Below are 19,567 nucleotides of genomic sequence, written 5' to 3'. Positions count from 1 at the left end.
CATTGCAATCCCTACGTCATCCTTAAGGAGGAGGTTTTTTTTTCAGATGAGATCCTGGGGCTGGAAAAGGTTAAGTGACATTACTCCTAAATAGCAAAAGTAGCAGGGTTGGGACTCGGTGAGTGAGTGCCCGGCAGTGCTTGTGACATGGACCCACAGGGTAGCTACGTGGCTTTCCAAGAGTGACAATTCCAGGTGCTGATGCTCTCACTGACTTTTCCTCAGCTACTCCGTCAGAGCCCCTCATCTCACCCTAGGCTCTTTGGTGGACACACAATTGCTTGGTGTATTTGATAGAGAGCCAATACAATGACGGCCCTACCAACCGGGGCTTAAGTTCTCATTTCAAAAAAACAAAGGAGACAAACTAGTAATCGACAGAACACTATTGTTTGGGTCAGGAAAGAGCACTGAGGGGCAAGGATGATTCAGGCATTGGGCTGGGGAAGTCAGGCTGGTTTAATCTAGGAGAACTTCCTGGTGGAGGTGCTACAATTGACTTATGACTTAGAAGAGGGGGAAAATGTAGTAGTTGAGGCTGAAGGAACCAAGCCATCTAAGGCGTCTTCCCTCCCTTCCTGACCTCCCCATCTCACCTCCTATGGATCTGATAGTTCTGCTTCTGGTGTCCTAAAGTCCAGCTCTGACAAAAGCCAGAAAGAGATCTCAGGATGTCTGACATCCCTAAACTGAGGCCTAGAGAGAGATGGTGTTCCTCCCCCACTCTATCATCAATCTTGCTCAACCTCTTTTGCAAACTGAGAGTCTCAGCAACTAGGGAGGAGATGTGAGAAGGAGTGTTTGCAAACTCCCCAAGCTTTCTGGAAGAAAGAGACAGTGTTTGTGCGAGCCTCCCCTGGACGTGCCTGCCGCAGCACTGCGCACTCCCATTCGGGCACTGAACCTGGGGGCTGGGCAGGACGGTCGAGCGTAACCGCTGCACACCACCGAGCATCGGCAGGAACAAGTTTCAGCAGGTGGTGGACAGAGGCCAAATACCTCCAGGTTCCAATGCAATAGATGATGGAAGACCAATTAATTTTTTACAACGGGAGAAATAGCTAAAAGATTAACAAGCATTAATTATTTATTGAATTGCTGCCTATGCAAAAAGGGGAGAAACTGCCCTGTATGGGGAAATTAATCTCTCCCATCATCTCAGCTGCTGGTTGCTATCTGCCTGTGTGTGGAGGTCATGCAATCTTCTCCAGGCGGTGGATGAGATCATTTAGGAAGCAAGGAGATCTTTTACCAGTTTCTTTCAGGGTTGCAAAAAAGCATAGAAATCTAGGATTTTCTACTTGTCCATCTTTCAGTCATTCTAGCCCCTATACAGAAAGAACAAGCCCCAGAACCTGACCTTCATCCCAGGCCTGCAGTTCAGGCCCCAAGAACAGGTGGGGAGACAAACAATGGCACGTCACAGATGGCCTGGGTAGCCAGCTGGCCTTGGGCACACGGACTCAAAACAGGGGTCAGGAGCCGTGGGGGTTCCTTCTTTGACCAAGGACAGACCTGTGAGTCAGTGGCTGTTTCCAAACAGATGTGGGGTTTCTGAACTATCCCTCTTTGTCAGAGGAAATGGTGAGCTATGTGAAATATGATCAGTGAGCCGGGTCTCTCTCTCTTCCCAGGCCCAGTGAGGGAGGACTTGGAGTGAAGATGTGCTGGGAAGAACTGGATTGCTTGCTGGGCTCTTGTCCTTCACCCCATTTCCATCCACCACCAAACTTACCACCAAACAAAAGACTCCAAGTCTTTTGTTCTATCTCTTGACTCCATTCTCTTTCCTCCAGTCCCACTGCCATGTCCTACTCCAGGCCTCTCCAGTCTCTTGCTTGGACTGTAGCAATAGCATCTTGCAGCCTCCTGCCCCTAGATGCTTCTCTCCAGGCCTCTTTGTCATGCTGTCATGAGATCATCTCGGTAAAAAGTCTGATGGTCTCACCTACTCCGCCTAACATCCTTCCACAGCCCCCTAGCGTATCCCTTGCTTGATATTCTCGAGTGGTCAGGAGCCTCTGCTCTTCATCCTGTCTTGCACTGTCTGGCAGGTGCCCTGAGGTCCTGTAAGCTCTGTACTTGTCCCTGGGACTCCGCACCTCTTCACAGATGGCTCCACTCTGCCCAGAACACCCACACCGCCACCCCATTGCGTGGAATTCTTACTTCTCTCTCAAGACAGCGCCAGTCTTGACATTATGGTGAGGGGTGGAGGCTTTCTTTGTGGATGTGGATACTGGGTGATAAGCTCCCCAGTAACTATATCATTATAATTGGGAGGAATATGGTGAAGGAAGACACCTGTGCTCTGACAGCTTGTGATGAGGGAGGCCCCAACATCATCTGGCCAGAACACGCCTCCTAGGGGAGGGGCGTTAATGGGACTTGTGTCCTTTAGGGCATGGGTTCAATTCCCATGTGGGGAGAAACTTCCATAAGTTCTTGAACCCACCCATCCTGCAGATAAGCCCTCTGACCACAAGGGGGCCTGGTGGAGCCTTGTCCCTCCTTGGGGACATGGGGCCCGATGGCACCACACAGGGCATTGGGAGGGAGCTCTTCTGACTGGGCTAGTCCTGGCTTTTGGAGATGACTCTTTGTGGGGTGGTCCCACCTACCCTGGGACTTCTGCATTTAGTCCCTTTATCTCCCGTACGGTCACCAGGAGGTATTTGCTCACAGTCTCTCCTGCATTTCGGTCAGATCTGAAGGTGGAAAGTGAGATAGAAAGTTCATACCTGGAATAACAGACTATTTGTGGGGGGAAATATTCCATTTCCAGGTAGTGGTCCTGCGATAAAGCGCTGAATTTCCCTCTCCAGCAGCTGCAACTGTCTCCGTGGCCATGCAGGAGGGAGCCAGACATCTGAGTCCCTCGTAGGTCAGGAAGGGCTCCTTGCCCCCGGGTTCTGGCTGCCTTCTCCCAGGGGCTGTCTCAGATGGGAAAGAACAGGTGAGAGCAGTTTCTCCCAAACCCGTCTTTACCCCTTGGCAGAATGGGTGAGCGTATGATTTGAGAAACACCAAGGAGGTTCAATAGAACCAAAGTTTTCTCCTCACCGAGATTGAATCACATCTAAAATTGCATAGTTGGAAATTGACTGGAGACAGGCAGTGCCCTCACTTCAAGGCATCCTGTAAGAATCACCAATGACTGTTACCCTTTCTTTGCTGTTTTTTGGTATCTAAAAAGTAATTCTGCATACCTGCCTCATGAATCCTCCTGGAATTTCTGGGGGACAGGCACTGTCCTGTTACTCTTCATTTTATGGAGGAGAGACTTGCCCAAGGTCCTCAGAAGCCTCAGTTCCGGATCTTCCACATCTCAAGTCCGTGTTCTCTCTATTTTCTCAGGTACCACTCAAGTAGCTTGTTGTGGATGAATTTGTCTGATCACGGGGCGTTTCGGCAGCAAAGTTGGACAGCCTGGCCGCATCAGGGAAGAGGCCAGTAATCCACCTGGGGGAAGAGGAGTGAGAATTGAGGGCCTGAAGATGGGAAATCCAAGGGGAAGGAAACCTGGGCGCAGTGAGGGTCATGTTCTTTCCATGCCAGGCAGAGTGTCTGTTCTTGGAGCATTTCAGGCCCCTTGGAACGAAGTGTGTGTGTTTTCACACTTATTGGTTCTTTACATTTGAAGAAGTGCAGGCCTATTTCTAATGATTTCCTGGGCCAGGGTCTGTGAGCTGCGGCACGTGGGCATTTCTCAGTGATTTGGGGCTGTTTGTTAGTCCCCCATCAATCTGGGGTGCTCCCGCTCTCTTCCCTGGCTATGGAAAGTACCAGGAGCTTCTCTCTCTCTCTCTTTTTTCCTTCCTTCCTTCTTTCCTACCTTCCTTCCTTCCTTCCTTCCTTCCCCTTTCTTATTAAGGTTTAGTTGACATATGACATTATACTAGTTTCAAGTGTATGACATGATTCAATATTTGCACATATTGCAAAACAATCATAGTAAGTCTAGTGAACATTCATCACCATACATAATGGTGAAAAATTTTTTTTCTTGTGATGAGGACTTAAGATCTACTGTCTTTGCAACTTTCAAGTGTGCAATATAGTATTATTAACTATAGACACTATGCTGTACATGCATCCCCAGGACATAGTTATTTTATAATTCGAAGCTCATACCTTTGGACCACCTTTATCTGTTTCTCCCACCCCCTGCTTCTGGCAACCACCAGTCTGCTCTCTGTATCTGTGAATTTTGGTTTGTTGTTTTGTTATTTAAACTCCCCATGTAAGTAAGGTTATATGGTATTTGTCCTTCTCTGTCTGACTTATTTAACTTAGCATAAGGCCCTCCAGCTTCATCCATGTTGTTGCAAACAGCAGGATTACATTCTTTTTTCTAGCTCAGTAGTATTCCTCCATATTTATAGACCACATCTTCTTTATCCATTTATCCTTTGATGAACATTTTGGTTGATTACATATCTTGGCTCTTGAAAATAGAAACACATGGGGTGCATATATAACGGGCATGCTTTTCAATTAATATTTTTGTTTTCTATGGATAAATACACAGAAGTGGAGTTGCTAGATTGTATTTTTGGAGGAACCTCCATACCCTTTTCCATAGTGGCTGTCTCAATTTACATTCCCACCAGCAGTGCACAAGGGCTTCCTTTTCTCCACACCCTGGTCAGCATTTGTCATCTCCTCTGTTTTTGATACTAGCCATTCTAGCATGTGTGATGTGAGATCTCATTGTGGTTCCAATTTGTATTTCCTTGGTGATGAGTGATGCTGAACATCTTTCCATGTGCCTATTGGCCATCTGGATGTCTTCTTTGGAAAAATGTCTAATCAGATCCTCTGCCCATTTTTTAATGAGGTTGTGTGGTGATTTTGCTCTTGAGTTGTAGGATTCTTTGTATATTTTGGATATGAACCACCAATCGATATAGGATTTGCAAATATTTTTTCCCATTCAGTAAGTTGTCTTTTTCTTTGTTGGTGATGTTCTTTGCTGTGTCAAGCTTTTCAGTTTGATGTAGTCCTACATGCTTATTTTTGCTTTTGTTGCCTTTGCTTTTGGAGTCAGATCCCCCAAAGGCCAAAGTCAAATAGCTTTGACTTTGTTTTCTTCTAAGAGTTTTTGGTTTCAGGTCTTACATGTAAGTCTTTAATCCATTCTGAGTCAATTTTGTGTATGGCATAGGACAGTGGTCTAATTTTATTCTTTCTCATGTGGCTGTTCAGTTTCCCCCCCATTGTATAGTCTTGGCTTTATGTCATAAATTAATAGACTATTTTGGCATGAGTTAATTTCTGGGATCTCTCTTCTGTTCCATTAATCTTTGTATCTATTTTTCATGACAGTGCTGTACGATTTTGATGACTATAGCTTTGTTACAGAGTTAGCAATCAGGGAGCTCAACACCTCCAGCTTTGTTCTTCTTTCTCAAGACTGCTTTGGTTCTTTGGGATCTATTGTGGTTCCATACAAATTTTGGGATTGTTTGTTGCATTTCTGTGAAAAATGCCATCGGAATTTCAATAGGGATGGCACTGAATCTGTAGATTGCTTTGGGGAATATGGATATTTTAACAATACTAATTCTTTCAACCCATGAATACAAATATCTTTTCATTTGCTTGTTTCTTCTTCAATTTCTTTTATCGATGTCTTACAGTTTTCCATGTACAGGTCTTGTCATCACCAAGGGCTAGCTTCTGCTCACTTGGGACCTTTCTGCGGTGGTGCCAGCCTTTGTTTGGGACTTGTTTCCCCTGAGCTATAGGGTGTTTCCAACAGTCTTCTAAGCAGGGAGCTGGGAGTGGATGCTGACCTCAGCTCCTGCCCTGGAGGGTGGAGGGACCAGGTGGCTAAATTTAAAAAGCAGGTGTATCCTTTGGTAAGTTTGATATCAAACCTTTGGGGGAAAATTTAGAAAGATAAGTCAATGTACAGGACATGCACACTTTAAAAAGCTCATTTAATCATTCGTTCAGCAAGCACTCATATTAGGCCTCCCATAGATGTTGGGGTCACAGAAGTGAACAAAATGCATGGTGCCCCCCCTTGTGGAGCTGACATGCTGGTGGCAGAGGCAAACAAGAGCAGGAAGCCTCCTAAATAAGGACATTGGAGGTGCGGTAGGCAGTGAGTGCTGAGAAAAAAGAGAAGTTGGACTGGGTAGGGGGAGTTAGCGTGGCAGAGGGGTTAGGGGACTGGTCGAGTCATTATATGAGATCCAAGAGAGGACTTACTGAAAGGTGAGAGTTTGCCAAGCCTTGGAGGAGATTGGGGGACGATGTGGAGCAGGCCCGGGCGCTCAGTGAGCAGCTAGTGCAGTGGGGTGGAGGGAAAAAGGAGAGAGGAAGGAGCAGAGATCAGAGAGGTTTGGGGTTGGAGGAGGGAAGGCAGATCATGTGGGGGCTTTGGAGGCCACCCTGAGGACTTCAGTTTTTACTCTGGGAGAAGAGGGGAGCCACTGACGGCTTTTGAGGCCTGACAAAATGGCCCTGGAGAACCTGTTGCAGTCCTGATGCTGCCGCCAGGCGTCTGCCATGACACTTGAACAAATCAGGTAACCTCTTTGCAGTGTTCTTGCCTTAGGGGTGGATAGGGCTGTTTCCAGGGTCTGTTGTAAACCCTGGGGTGTTAGGTGCAGACCACAGCAATCTAACTCTTCCCCAGTGTTTCTATCCGCCACAGAAAATGTACTGGTTTCCTGGCTAACATTTCCTGTTCTTCACTCTCCTTTTCCAGTTTGCCCCACAGGCAAACCCAGGTCCCCAGGTGCATCTGGAAGTGAGAGCCAGTGGCCCTGGGAGAGATGGCTGAGTTCCTCGCCTCGCCCATGGGAGCTGAGTACAGCTGTCTCCAAGGCAATCACTTTTCCTGGCTGGGACCAACGATAGAGCATTTTCCCAGGGTGAGGCACACCCATGGTCTGCCCCCAACAACCCCTACTGGGCTGGCAGGATTATGAGAGGGAGAGGAAACCAACGACAGGCCTCAACAGGTCCCACTGGGAGGGGAGCAGGAGGCGGCAGGCAGTGTCCTTTCCTGGGCAGGGTGGCAGAATCATGGTGCCATCAGTGAGAAGGCTGGGGCAGCCTGCGTGTCACTCTGGGGGTTACAGAGACAAACACCTCAGCTGGGAGAGACCCTCCTTCTACGTGTGGTTGCCAAGAACACCTGCCAAAGACTGTTTTGATGCGGGATTGTCAGAAGGGAGGAATTTCCCTTTTCTGGGCAGAGGAGTATGAAAGGACAAGCAAAGGTGTTCAGAGTTCCTTTCTCCCCCCAGTCTTCTTGCTCTGGGGGCAGACCATCTCCACCTTTGGTTCCTTGTCCCTGCCACCTTCAACAAACTGTCATTTCTGTTTCTCCTCCATTGCTGGCTTGTGGGGTCCCCATTAGTCAGGTTTCCAGAGCTGGGAGTAATAAAAATGTCATCAGCCAATGGTTTTGGAACTCCTGGATCTCCATGGGCATGGCTGCGAGGCCAGCAGGAGAAGGGAGTCAAACTCCAGGAACAGATTAAATGCTCTGAGTCTGGACTAATGGGTCCATAGCGTTCCAAAAGCAGAGCCCAACATTTCTGCAAGGGGCATCTTTTTTCAAAATCAGGTTTATCGAGGTCTTATTTACATGGACTAAAATTGATCTATTTAGGTGTATAGTTCAATGAGTTTTGACAGATATAAATTGTCATGCAACCACTTCCACAGACAAAATATAGAATATTTCCATCATCCCAGAAGGTTCCTTCAGACCCCTCTGTATTCAATCCTTCTTCACCCCCTGCCTCTGCCAGGAGTGTTTTCCCTGAATCATATAGTATCACATGTTTCCTTTCCTCTAAATGTCTTCATGTCTGTCTTCTTTCAGTCATGCTTATTTTCTTAAGAATCATCCAAGTTGTGGGATGGGTAATTCTTCCTCTCACTGCTATGAAGGACCATCACTTCTTCTTCTTCTTCTTTTTTTTTTTTTTACTTTTTATTGAAGTAAATTACATATAACATAAAATTTGCCCTTTTAACCATTTCAAGGGTACAGTTCAGTGGCATTAATGTATTTGCATATTGTGCAACATTCACCACTGTTCCGAAATATTTCTAAAACTCTTCCTCACTCCAGACAGAAACTCCACGCCCATTAAGCAAGAGCTCCTCATGGCCCCTGTCACCTCAAAGCCACTACTTGTTTCGATGAATTTCCTTATTCTACACATTTTATATAGGTAGGATAGACACCACTTGTTGTCTATGGCTTATTTCACTCAGCACAATGTCTTCATTCAAGTTGAAGCATGATCAGAATTTCATTTTTTATAGCTGAGTAATATTACATTTTGTGTGTGTGTGTGTGTGTGTGTGTGTGTGTGTGTGCATGTATCACCTTTTATTTATCGGTTCATCAGTTAAGGGACATTTAGATCATTTCTACCTTTCAGTTATTGTGAATAACACTGCCGTGAACATTGTCATACAAGTATCTGTTTGAGTCCCTCTTTTCTTTTTTTAAAAAAAGATTCTATTTATTTGACAGAGAGAGAGAGTGTGCGTGTACATGAATGGGGGGGTGCAGAGGGAGAGGGAGAAGCAGACTCCTCACTGAGCAGGAAGCCCGATATGGCGCTGGATCCCAGGACCCTGGCATCGTGACCTGAGCAGAAGGCAGACGCTAAACTGACTGAGACACCCAGGTGCCCCTGAGTACCTCTTTTCAATTGCTTTTTAAAGCACATACATTGGAGTGGAACTGCCAGGTTATATTGTAATTCTGTGTGTAACTTTTTGAGGAACTGCTAAATTTTGTCCACAGTGGTTGTATCATTTAACATTCCCACCAGCAAAGCATGAGGGTTTCAATTTCTCTGCATTCTTGCCAACTCTTTTAGTTTCTGTCAAAAAAAAAAAAAAAAACATTATGGCTGTTCTAGTAGATGCAAAGTGGTGTCTGATTGTGGTTTTGATTGCAGCCTAGTGACTAATGATGTTGAGCATGTTTTCATATGCTTATTGGCCATCCATGTATCTTCTTTGGAGAAGCATTTGTTCAAGTTTTTTGCCCATTTGTGAATTGAGTTGCAGGAGTTCTTTATATATTCTGGATATTAAACTCTTACCAGATATGTCATTTGCAAATATTTCCTACCTTTTTGTGGGTTGTTTTTTCGTGGTCTTGATAGAATCTTTTTACACCCCAAAGTTTTTTAATTTCAATGAAGTTCAACTTATCTATATTATTTATGGAGAATAGTATTTTTAAGATGCTGCTGAATTTGGTTTTGTAGTGTTTTGTGAAGAACTTTCTCATCTTTATTAATAGGGAATATTGGGCTGTAGTTTTCTTTTCTTGTGATATCTCTATCTAGCTTGGTAATGCTGACCACATAGAATGAGTTGCCTTCATTTTGGGGGGATGATTTTGAGAAGAACTGGTATTTATTCTTTTTTAAATGTATGATAGAGTTCATCACTGAAGGCATCTGTTTTTTTTTTCTTCAATTTGGAGGGTTTAATTAGTGATTAAATCTTCTTACTAGTTTAGGCTTACTTAGAGTTTCTATTTCCTCATGATTCAGTTCTGGTAGTGTGTCTAGAAATTTATTTCTTTCATTTTTTAAACGATTTAAAAAAAGTTTTTTTTATTTTTTATAAACATATAATATATTTTTATTATCCCCAGGGGTACAGGTCTGTGAATCACCAGGTTTTAAAAGATTTTATTTATTCATTTGAGAGAGAGAGTGTGAGAGAGCATGAGTGGGGGGGATGGGCAGAAGGAGAAGGAGAAGCCAACTTCCTGCTGAGCAGGGAGCGGGACATGAAGCTCAATCCCATGTTACATTTCAGCATACGAATTTTGGGGGCACACAAACATTCAGTCTGTAGATAGCCTATCTATGCCTTTTGGTTGGGGAGTTTAATACATTTATATTTAAAGTAATGACCAATAAAAAAAGGACTTGCCTTCTGCCAGTTAATTGCTTTCTCTATGTTTTATATGCGTTCCCCCTCAATTCTTCCATTATTGCCTTTTTTGGTATTTAGTTGATTTTTAAATTTTTTCTAGTACACCATTTTGATTCCTTCCTTCCTTCCCACCCCCACTTTCTGTATATTTTTTGGTTATTTTCTTTGTGGTTGGCTTGGGGATTACAATTTACATTTTAAACTTTAACAACCTAGTTTAAGTAATACCAACTTAGTTTCAATAATACACAAATACCTGTTCTTATACATTGTTGTCCCCCCTTTATATTGTTGTCACATATTATATCTTTATAATTGCTCATTAACATAGATTTATAATTTTTAATGCATTTTCCTTTTAAATCATATAGAAAAAGAGAAAAGTTATAAGCAAGAAATAAAATAATGCTGACTTTTATATTTACTTGTGTAGTTACTTTACAAGTGCTCTTTATTTCTTCATTTAGACTCAGATTAGTACCAAGAGTCCTTTAACGAATCTTCTAGTAACTAACTTCCTTAGCTTTCATTTAGCTGTGGATTTCTTAATTTTCCCTTCATTCTTGAAGGATAGTTTTGTCAGGTATGAAATTTCTGGTTGATGGTATTTTTTCTTTCAGCCCTTTTATGTACATATAAGTGAGTAAGTAAATAAATAAAATATAAATATATCATATATACTCTATGTTATATAAATAAATATATAGAGAGACACCTGCATAGCTCAGTCCATTAAGTGTCTGCCTTCAGCTCAGGTCATGATCTCCAGGTCCTGGGATAGAACCCTGCATCAGGCTTCTGGCTCAGTGGGGAGTTTTCTTCTTCCTCTTCCTCTCCTTCTGCCCCTACTCTTGCTCATGCTCTCTCTTTCTCTCTCAAATGAATAAATAAAATCTTTATATATCTATATACCTATCTATATCTATCTATCTATCTCATCTGAAAGCCTTCTGACCTCCATGGTTTTTGATGAGAAATCAGCTATTAATCTCATTGAGGGTCACTTGTATGTGATGAGTTGCTTCTCTGCTGTTTCAAGATTCTCTTTGTCTTTGTCCTTTGACAATCTGACTTTAGTGTTTCTTGGTGTGGAGCTCTTTGAGTTCAATCTGCTTGTAGCCTGTTGAATTTCTTGGATGTGTAGATTTTTATATATTTCATCAAATTTGGAAAGTTCTCAGTCATTATTTCTCCCAATATTTTTTTCTCCTGCCCTTCTCCTTCTAGGCTCCAATGATACAGATGTTGGTATGTCTGATGGTGTCCCACAGCTTCTGTTCACTTTTATTTATTTTTTTAGCTCCTCAGATTGGATAGTTTCAACTGTCTTATCTTCAAGTTCACTGGCTTTTTATTATTCCTACCAAAATCTGCCATTAAATCCCTATAGTGAATTTTTATTTCAGTTGTTACGTTTTTCAACTCCAGAATTTCATTTTGTTCCTTTATATAATTTTCATCTCCTTACTGACATTTCCTACTTGTTAATACATTACTCTCCTGATTTCTTTTAGTTTTTGATCCATGGTTTCCTTTAGCTCATTGAGTATAGTTTAAACAGTTGATTTAATAACTTTGACTACTAATTTTAATATCTGGGCTTCTTCAGGTATATACATTTCTGTCAAATTCTTCTTTTTCTGTGAATGAACCACATTTTTTCTGGTTTTTTTTTTTTGGATGCTTTGTAATTTTTTGTTGAGAACTTGATATTTTGAGGGATATAAGGTGGTGACTCTGAGAATCAGATTCTACCTCTCCCAGGATTGTTTTTGACATCTTGGTCCTCCATTTGTATAGTGACTTTTCCAAGCTATTTTTGTAATGTCTGTATTTCTTATTGCATGTGGTCACCGAAGTTTCTGTCCCATTATCTCTGTGGTCAGCCTGTGACATGGCAGAGATTTCCTTGCATGTCAAAGTTTAGTAGCCCCTCCATTCATCAAGCATCCTCTAGTTGCATGGCCATTGCTGGGATTTTGTCCAGAGGTTATGTTCTTTATTTTTTTAATTTCTTATTTATATTAAGTAATCTCTACACCCAACGTGGGGCTTGAACCCACAACCCTGAGATTAAGAGTCATATGTTCTTCCTACTGAGCCAATTGGACACCCCCTCCATAGGTTACATTTTTATGACAGAAATTAATAAACCAAGAATGTAGTTACAAGTCAAGGATATTTAATATTTCCAAATATCCCCCCAAATATTGTTTTACCAATTTAGATTCCCACCAGTAGATTATGAGTGCCCATTTTGCCATCTGCTCACCAATATCAAGCATTATTTTAATTTTTTAATCTTTGCCAACTTGAGAAATGAGAATGATATTTCATTGTTGTTTTGATTTTAGGCTACTTGTTTATTAGGAAGTTTGAACATATTCTTTGGTTATTCATATTTATTATTTTTAATTGCTATTCCATGTTTTTGGCCAGCTTGAGGGTATCTCTCTCTCTCTTTTAAAAGATTTTATTTATTTATTTGACAGACAGAGATTACAAGTAGGCAGAGAGATAGGCAGAGGGAGAGAGAGAAGGAAGCAGACTACCTGCTGAGCAGAGAGTCCGATGCGGGACTCGATCCCAGGACCCTGAGATCATGACCTGAGCCAAAGGTAGCGGCTTAACCAACTGAGCAACCCAGATGCCCCAAGTATCTTTCTTTTTTTATTCCTTATTCATTTAGGAGTAGAAACTCTTTTCTAAAAGGCCATAATCCCTTTGGAAAAAAAAAATAAAAAACATCAGAAGAGGTTATTTGGTTAATAGTGTTGGGAACATTTGCTCTTTATATGGCAGAAGTGAATTGGAATTCCTACTTTACATATGTAAGAAAGTAAGGATTCTATATGGAGTAAACATCTAAATATAAAACATCTAAATATAAGTAGGAGGGTCTGGGTGGCTTAGTCGGTTAAGTGTCTGCCTTTGGCTGAGGTCGAGATCCTTGGGTCCTGACATGGAGCCTTGAGTCAGGCTCCCTGCTTGGTGGAGAGCCTGCTTCTCCCCTTCTCTCGGACCACTCCCCTTGCTTGTGCTCTTTCACTCTCACGCTTCCTCAAATAAATAAATAAATAAATAAATAAGGCCTAACTACAAAGCTAATGAGAAAAATTTTCGAATAGATTTTTGACATTGGGTTGGAGGAAGGACTCCCCAAAACACAATACATAAGGAGGGAAATAGAGTTATTTGAACACATTAAAATGAAAGATTTTTGTTCAATGAAGGATGCCATGAGACAGTCACAGGAAGCTGAATTAACTAAAAGATATTTTCTGTGACTAAAAGTAACAAAGGATTAGTATCTGGCACATCAACCAGAAAAATATGGACACCCAAAAGAAAACTAGGAAAAGCATATCCGTAGGTAACACACAGAAAAGGAAACTTGATTTACCAATAGGTACAGATCTTCCTCAATTTATGATGGGGTTCCATTTTAATAAACCCACTGCAATTTGAAAATATCACAGTCAAAGTTGCATTTAAAGCACCTAACCTACTGAACATCATAGGTCAGCCCAGCCTACCTGAAACACGGCCAGAACACTTACATTTGCCTACAGCAGGGCAAAGTCATCTAATACAAAACCAATTTCATGATAAAGTTTTGAATAGCTCATGCAATTTATTGAATATTGTACTGAAAATGACGACCAGAATGGCTGTAAGTATGCTGGTTGTTGACACTTGTGATTGTGTGGCTGATGGGGAGCTGCCCAGCATCTCGAGGTACCATACACTGTTAGCCTGGATAGAGATCAAAATTCAAAATTCAAAGTATGGTTTTTACTGACTGAATACTGCTTTCCAACCATTGTAAATTTGAAAAAAAGTTGAACTGTCTTAAGTCAGGGACTATCTGTCTGTATATAAAAAGATGCTTAATTTTACCAGTAATTAGAGAAATGTAAACCTAAAACAAGAATAAGGTGATACTTTGCTCTTGTTTGATTGGCAAAAACTATGAAGCCACCTACTAATAAGTGCTGATGAGGATGTGGAGAAATGGAAACCCTAATGCACTGCTGATAGAAGTGTAAATTGGTGTAACCATTTTGGCGTGTTAGCTTTCTTTCTTTCTTTCTTTCTTTTTTTTTTTTAAAGATTTTATTTATTTATTTGACAAAGAGAGAGAGAGATCACAAGTAGGCAGAGAGGCAGGCAGAGAGAGAGGAGGAAGCAGGCTCCCTGCTGAGCAGAGAGCCCAATGTGGGGCTCGATCCCAGGACCCTGAGACCATGAAGTGAGCCGGAAGGCAGAAGCTTAACCCACTGAGCCACCCAGGCCCCCAAGAGTTAGCTTTCTTGAACTTAAGTGTTCATACACCTGTACCAAGCAGTTCCACAGTAGAAAAGCTCACACGTGAATGCAGAAGGAGACCTCAGGAATAAGTTTATCACAGCACTGATTGTGGTAGCAAAGAGATGGAAATGTCTTATGGATCCTTCCAGGGGAAACTAGTAGCAAGAAAGTGCATTATATCTATATGATGGAATACTGTCTAGGATTTAGAAAAAAAAATAAACTTGAGGTACAGGTAATAATGTGGATATTCCTCAAAACTATAATGTTGGATAAAAACAGGAACAGAATAAGACAAAATGGGGTCTTGCATGAGCCAATCAATAATGATAGCATTTCATAAAAGGAAGAGTATGATCTACTTAAATGTATGTACTTTAGAAAAAAACATTACCTACCTACAAACAGGAGAGTTTAAAAAGTTGTGTGTGTGGGAGTGTGTTTGTGATAGCTGGACAGAAAATTTAGGGGAAGGAAAAGGAGGATTTTATATCCTAGCAATTCAAATAATTTCAAATGGAGTATTTGAGATCCCCATGTTCAAAAACGATTTTGCTGATTAGCAAATTTATTTGGACCAAATAAATTCCCATCTTAAAAGATGCTCACTGATTCTCAATTTATTTTATTTTATTTTTTATCTCCACACCCAGTGTGAGGCTCAAACACAACCCCAAGTTCAAGAGTTGCACACTCCACTAACTGAGTCAGCCAGGTACTCCAAAAGCATCTCACTGAGCGTTTCATCTGCTTGTCCACTGTTGTGCATTCAGTGTTGACCCTCAGGGGACATATGCATGTTCCAATCCTATAGAACCTATAAGTTGGACCTCACTTGGAAAAAGGGTCTTTGCAGATGTAATTAAGCTAAGAATCTTGAGATGAGATCATCTAGCGCATCAAGTGGGCCTTAACCCAATGACCAGTGTCCTTATATGAGACTCCTGGGAGAGAGACACACAGGGGAAGGAGAAGGTCGCACAAAGACAGGCAGAGATGGATCGGAGTTACTCGGTCACAAGCCAGGGAATGCGCGGAGCCTCCAGAAGCCGGAAAAGGCAAGGGAAGAATCTCCCCTAGAGCCGTTGGGAGAAGCACAGCCTTGCCAACCCCTCAATTTTGGACTTCTGGCCTCCAGAAATGCAAGAACAAATATGTGTTGTTTTAAGCCACCTGGTCTGTGGTTAGTTGTTACGTGGTGATTTGCCCTGGGAAACTAAGACATGCATTCGGCTTCTTTTCCCTTTATGGCGTCTCCACTCTCCCAGTAGAAGAGCAAAAACAGCTTCCACTTATGGTCCCAAGCACGATGATTTCTCATTTCCTGTGTTCACAGGATCTCACTCTCCACTTAGGCTTCCCAAAAGCTGAGGTTGAAGGTGATAGAAAGACATGGCATTAAATTAAATGGAATCACAAGATGAAATGTTACACTCTGTTTATTAATGAGGTCAACTGGTCAAAAAGAAAGTCTCAGTTTGGTGGGAATAGGCATATAACCAATAGGCACCAATCTCTCCTTTCATGAGAGAGAGAGCAGGAGTTAGGCTCAGCTCTTTGAAAGCTGGCAACAGGATCTGGTTAGATAGTAATTACATTGTTTGGGCTTCTCTGAATTTATTTTCATGCTTGGCTATCTTCTACTTATTGTAAGCGATGCCAATTTTTCTTTTAGGCCTATAATAGCAGCTTTACTTTATAAACAAATGAATCTAAATTGAGACGTGAGTGATTTTAAAGAAACATATTAAGTTAATAACAGTAGAGATAATATACAGATATGGAAACGTCTGCGAAGGTGGGAAATACTATATTACGCCTGGAAGCTTATCAAAGTATTTTTTCCTAAGGGAAGTTCCCTCTGTAAGAAGAATTCTGATGCCAGTACTTGTCCATTTCTGAACTGTTATGATTCATCTCTCGATTGACTGTTTCATTTTCTTTTATTTACAAGAAGGGCTCATGGATATTATGTTCCCTGAATTTTTGTATGTTTCACATTGCTCCTGCCTCTGATTCACAGTAACGCATTATGGACATTGATCTACCACCTTCTTGCATTAAATGCTACCCGATTCTCATTGCTCACCGTCCTCGCCCACCCCACCTCCCACCAATATCAGTGAATTACTTTTTGTTCTTGGGTACCCAAGACCGGTTCCTCTTACTTTGAAGGGTAGCAGATTCATCAAGACACATCTCAGAATTGAGCATTTTGTATCACTTTTTCACAGAACCTTCTGTACTTCTTTGTACTTCTTTCAATTCCCTGACACAGTTCTTTCTTCCTTTCTAAAATATTAGGGGGCACCCGGGTGGCTCAGTGGGTTAAGCATCTGCCTTCAGCTCAGGCTCTGATCTCAGGGTGCTGGGATCCAGCCTTACATTGGGCTTCCTGCTCAGCTGAGAGCCTGTTTCTCCCTCTTCCTCTGCCTGCTGCTCCTCCTGCTGGTACTCTTCTAATAAATAAATAAATCTTTAAAAAATTAGTAAATAATTTTTCTATTTAATGTGTTGTAGTATTTCCTCTGGGGACATGAATAATAGTATTTTGGATCATTATCCTCTGTATCTGTATCTTCCTCCTAACCACTTCAATTTTGTTTTTTTCCTTTGCATTTTCTGTGACTAATCACAGATTCTTCTGGAATGTGATGGATTTAGTATTCAGATATGTTAATTTAGTTCCTTGCTGCTTCAGAGTAGTTTATTAACTATGTAATTGTTATTTTGCTTCTCAGTTTGCTCTTGGCTCGGTTGTGACCATCATACATCTCATTTCATTTTCTCATCTGATTACTTATTTTTGTTTCATAGAGTTTATGTATTTCTTTTTCTTTTTTCTAAGTACAAAACACTTGTTTTGGAGTTTTTCCATGCTTCTTTGGGTGGTGTTATCTTCCAGAATGGATCCTTCATTACCCGTTTACACTAGGTTTCTTCCTTTCTGTTTTTGCGTAGTTGCAACGAATTTTATTCTTTAAAAATATGTAATATAAGCAGCCCTATCAGCCCATCCCATTTGCCTGGATAGAGTGTGAGTTAGTTTTTCTTGGTACTCATCTCCATGTATCTGAGTCCTTTTGTCTTTCTTCAATATTGTTTCTATTCTTAGAATATTTCTTATCCTTATCCTTAAGTTACTTAAACTTTCTGTCTCCCTTTCAACCATCTATAAAATGGAAGTATTATAATAATAGTACTTACTTTACAAGTTGAGCATTAAATGAGCTATAAAATGCACGTGCATGTCATGGTGCCTGCCGTACTCTAAGGGCTAACATCCAAGGGAGAGGGCTTTCACTTCCCCGCCTTCTAAGTATTGGGTGCCCGTGCCAGCAAGGGGTCCTTAGGCTTTTTCTCTACCGACACTCTCTTGGTGATCTCATCCTCTATTATAATGTTGGTATCATTCACAAGCTGATGACTGTCAAGTTTCAGACTTTAGCTTGGAGCTCTCTCCTACCCTCTGAACTTGTATTTCTTAATACTTATTTAACATTTTCACCGGGCGTCCCATAGACATCTCAAAGTTAATATACTCAGAATTGATCTCCTGATCATCAGTACCTTTCTTTCCCTGAATTCACTTCCCCTATGCCCCCGCCCCATAGTCTTCACCATCATTGTTAATGATAACACCACCCTTTCATTTGCTCAGGACAAAAACATGGGAATCATCCTTGACCTCACATTCAACTCAATCCTTCAAAACAGAATCCAGAATCCTACCACTTGTCATCACCTCCACAACCAAGCACTGCCATCAATCACAGGCATCACTGTAAATGCCTCTACTTCTGTGTTCAACCCTCACTCCCCAACCAAGTCTATTCTCAACACAGTAGGGAATGTGATCTCATTAACATTTAATGGAAACAATTTCAATCCTTTCCTAAAGCCCCCTAATGGCATTTCATGTCACTGGGAGAGAGATAAAGCCAGAATCTTTACAAGATTCTGTATGATCTAACCCTAGCCACCTCACTGAGGAATAGATGTGTAATTTTATAAAACTCTTCTTCCTATATTGAGATGATCTTATGACTTTTAAAAATCTATCAATATGGTAAATTATATTGACTCATTTTCAGATGTTAACCTAATTCTGCATTTCTGGTTTAAACTCCACATGATCATTATCTATTTTATGTATCAGTGGATTCTACTTGCTAAAGTGTTTTTCACTTTCTAGTTCTTAAATTAGCAGCTGAGATCGTTAGGGACCTTTATGTAGGCATTTAGTACAAAATATTTCCCACCAAATACTGCTTTAGCTGAACCCCACTATTTGCACATATTTTTTTTCACTTTCATCCTATTTAAATGTTTTTTCATTTCCCTTTTTTTTTTTTAAAGATTTTATTTATTTATTTGACAGAGAGAGATCACAAGTAGACAGAGAGGCAGGCAGAGAGACAGAAAGGGAAGCAGGCTCCCTGCTGAGCAGAGAGCCTGATGCGGGACTCGATCCCAGGACCCTGGGATCATGACCTGAGCCGAAGGCAGCAGCTTAACCCACTGAGCCACCCAGGCGCCCTTTCATTTCCCTTTTGATCTATTTTACCCCATGGGTTATTTATAATTCCATTAGTTAGTTTCCAGATATTTGGGGATTTTCCAGAGAACTTTATATTATTGATTTAAAATTTAATTCCACTGTGGTCTGAAAATGGTGACTTGAGTCCTTTTAAGTGTACTGATGGTCCAGAATATGATGCACAGTGATAAATGTCGACAAGAATGTGTGTTTTGAAATTGTTGGGTGGTGTGTTCTATGAATGTCATTTAGGTCAGCTTAGTTGAGAGTGTCATTCAAGTCTATATTCTTAATCATTTTTGCCTACTTGTTCCCTCAATTACTGAGAGAAGGGTGTTGAAATCTCTGAGTATGATATTAAACTTTTTTTATTGCTCTTGAAATTCAATCAGTTTTTTCCTTCATGTTTAAAGCCTTGCTATTAAGGGAATAAACATTTAGGATTTAATGTAACCTTCATGATTCTTTACCACTGTGAAATGACCTTCATTATCCTGGTAGCATTCTTTGCTCTGAAATCTATTTTTTCTGATATTAAGGTACTTACTTCAGCTTTACTTTGATTAGTGTTAGTGTGGTTTGTCTTTTGTTATTCATTTATTTTTGACTTATGTGTGTCTTTGTTTAAAGTAGGTATCTTGTGGGCAGTTGGATCGTCCTTTTTAATTCAATATGACAATTTCTAATTGTCATAACTGACAATCTTCTAACTGAATTGTTTAGACAACTTACACCTAATATATTTATTTATTTGAGTCTATATCATATTGCTAT

At 41.1% G+C, this 19,567-nt stretch overlaps 1 long non-coding RNA gene across 2 annotated transcripts in view; it reads right to left on the bottom strand.

Annotated features, from left to right (window-relative positions):
* Positions 1–2,747: 2,747 nt before the first annotated feature.
* LOC116599560 overlaps positions 2,748–19,567 on the bottom strand; it is a 73,972-nt gene continuing 57,152 nt past the window's right edge. For both annotated transcript variants that reach the window (XR_004289422.1, XR_004289423.1), the window contains 2 exons: positions 3,210–3,462; positions 2,748–2,933 (listed from right to left, as the gene is read on the bottom strand). This is a non-coding gene — a long non-coding RNA (uncharacterized LOC116599560). The remainder of the gene's footprint in view (positions 2,934–3,209; positions 3,463–19,567) is intronic.

Source organism: Mustela erminea, chromosome 9 (genome assembly GCF_009829155.1).
Source record: "Mustela erminea isolate mMusErm1 chromosome 9, mMusErm1.Pri, whole genome shotgun sequence".
NCBI classification, from domain to species: domain Eukaryota; kingdom Metazoa; phylum Chordata; class Mammalia; order Carnivora; family Mustelidae; genus Mustela; species Mustela erminea.
This window is presented reverse-complemented; position numbering and strand designations above follow the sequence as displayed.